We start from the raw sequence: 3294 nt of genomic DNA on the forward strand, positions 1-3294 counted from the left end.
CAAATACTCCCAGGACAGGTACAGCACGGGGTTAGATACAGAGTAAAGCTCCCTCTACACTGTCCCCATCAAACACTCCCAGGACAGGTACAGCACGGGGTTAGATACAGAGTAAAGCTCCCTCTACACTGTCCCCATCAAACACTCCCAGGACAGGTACAGCACGGGGTTAGATACAGAGTAAAGCTCCCTCTACACTGTCCCCATCAAACACTCCCAGGACAGGTACAGCACGGGGTTAGATACAGAGTAAAGCTCCCTCTACACTGTCCCCATCAAACACTCCCAGGACAGGTACAGCACGGGGTTAGATACAGAGTAAAGCTCCCTCTACACTGTCCCCATCAAACACTCCCAGGACAGGTCCAGCACGGGGTTAGATACAGAGTAAAGCTCCCTCTACACTGTCCCCATCAAACACTCCCAGGACAGGTACAGCACGGGGCTTAGATACAGAGTAAAGCTCCCTCTACACTGTCCCCATCAAACACTCCCAGGACAGGTACAGCACGGGGTTAGATACAGAGTAAAGCTCCCTCTACACTGTCCCCATCAAACACTCCCAGGACAGGTACAGCACGGGGTTAGATACAGAGTAAAGCTCCCTCTACACTGTCCCCATCAAACACTCCCAGGACAGGTACTGCACAGGGTTAGATACAGAGTAAAGCTCCCTCTACACTGTCCCCATCAAACACTCCCAGGACAGGTACAGCACGGGGTTAGATACAGAGTAAAGCTCCCGCTACACTGTCCCCATCAAACACTCCCAGGACAGGGACAGCACGGGGTTAGATACAGAGTAAAGCTCCCTCTACACTGTCCCCATCAAACACTCCCAGGGCAGGTACAGCATGGGGTTAGATACAGAGTAAAGCTCCCTCTACACTGTCCCCCATCAAACACTCCCAGGACAGGTACAGCACGGGGTTAGATACAGAGTAAAGCTCCCTCTACACTGTCCCCAATCAAACACTCCCAGGACAGGTACAGCACGGGGTTGGATACAAAGTAAAGCTCCCTCTTCACTGTCCCCATCAAACACTCCCAGGACAGGGACAGCACGGGGTTAGATACAGAGTAAAGCTCCCTCTACACTGTCCCCATCAAACACTCCCAGGACAGGTACAGCACGGGGTTAGATACAGAGTAAAGCTCCCTCTACACTGTCCCCATCAAACACTCCCAGGACAGGTACAGCACGGGGTTAGATACAGAGTAAAGCTCCCTCTACACTGTCCCCATCAAACACTCCCAGGACAGGTACAGCATGGGGTTAGATACAGAGTAAAGCTCCCTCTACACTGCCCCCATCAAACACTCCCAGGACAGGTACAGCACGGGGTTAGATACAGAGTAAAGCTCCCTCTACACTGTCCCCATCAAACACTCCCAGGACAGGTACAGCAGAGGGTTAGATACAGAGTAAAGCTCCCTCTACACTGTCCCCATCAAACACTCCCAGGACAGGTACAGCACGGGGTTAGATACAGAGTAAAGCTACCTCTACGCTGTCCCCATCAAACACTCCCAGGACAGGTACAGCACGGGGTTAGATACAGAGTAAAGCTCCCTCTACACTGTCCCCATCAAACACTCCCAGGACAGGTACAGCAGAGGGGTTAGATACAGAGTAAAGCTCCCTCTACACTGTCCCCATCAAACACTCCCAGGACAGGTACAGCACGGGGTTAGATACAGAGTAAAGCTCCCTCTTCGCTGTCCCCATCAAACACTCCCAGGACAGGTACAGCACGGGGTTAGATACAGAGTAAAGCTCCCTCTACACTGTCCCCATCAAACACTCGCAGGACAGGTACAGCACGGGGTTAGATACAGAGTAAAGCTCCCTCTACACTGTCTCCATCAAACACTCCCAGGACAGGTACAGCACGGGGTTAGATACAGAGTAAAGCTCCCTCTACACTGTCCCCATCAAACACTCCCAGGACAGGTACAGCACGGGATTAGATACAGAGTAAAGCTCCCTCTCCACTGTCCCCATCAAACACTCCCAGGACAGGGACAGCACGGGGTTAGATACAGAGTAAAGCTCCCTCTCCACTGTCCCCATCAAACACTCCCAGGACAGGTACAGCATGGGGTTAGATACAGAGTAAAGCTCCCTCTACACTGTCCCCATCAAGCACTCCCAGGACAGGTACAGCACGGGGTTAGATACAGAGTAAAGCTCCCTCTGCACTGTCCCCATCAAACACTCCCAGGACAGGTACAGCATGGGGTTAGATACAGAGTAAAGCTCCCTCTGCACTGCCCCCATCAAACACTCCCAGGACAGGTACAGCACGGGGTTAGATACAGAGTAAAGCTCCCTCTACACTGTCCCCATCAAACACTCCCAGGACAGGTACAGCAGAGGGTTAGATACAGAGTAAACCTCCCTCTACACTGTCCCCGTCAAACACTCCCAGGACAGGTACAGCACGGGGTTAGATACAGAGTAAAGCTACCTCTACGCTGTCCCCATCAAACACTCCCAGGACAGGTACAGCACGGGGTTAGATACAGAGTAAAGCTCCCTCTTCACTGTCCCCATCAAACACTCCCAGGACAGGTACAGCAGAGGGTTAGATACAGAGTAAAGCTCCCTCTACACTGTCCCCATCAAACACTCCCAGGACAGGTACAGCACGGGGTTAGATACAGAGTAAAGCACCCTCTACACTGTCCCCATCAAACACTCCCAGGACAGGTACAGCAGAGGGTTAGATACAGAGTAAAGCTCCCTCTACACTGTCCGCATCAAACACTCCCAGGACAGGTACAGCATGGGGTTAGATACAGAGTAAAGCTCCCTCTTCGCTGTCCCCATCAAACACTCCCAGGACAGGTACAGCACGGGGTTAGATACAGAGTAAAGCTCCCTCTACACTGTCCCCATCAAACACTCCCAGGACAGGTACAGCACGGGGTTAGATACAGAGTAAAGCTCCCTCTACACTGTCTCCATCAAACACTCCCAGGACAGGTACAGCACGGGGTTAGATACAGAGTAAAGCTCCCTCTATACTGTCCCCATCAAACACTCCCAGGACAGGTACAGCACGGGATTAGATTCAGAGTAAAGCTCCCTCTACACTGTCTCCATCAAACACTCCCTGGACAGGTACAGCACGGGGTTTGATACAGAGTAAAGCTCCCTCTACACTGTCCCCATCAAACACTCCCAGGACAGGTACAGCACGGGGTTAGATACAGAGTAAAGCTCCCTCTACACTGCCCCCATCACACACGCCCAGGACAGGTACAGCACGGGGCTAGATACAGAGTAAA

The sequence above is a fragment of the Scyliorhinus canicula genome, chromosome 17, assembly GCF_902713615.1.
Source record: "Scyliorhinus canicula chromosome 17, sScyCan1.1, whole genome shotgun sequence".
NCBI lineage: Eukaryota > Metazoa > Chordata > Chondrichthyes > Carcharhiniformes > Scyliorhinidae > Scyliorhinus > Scyliorhinus canicula.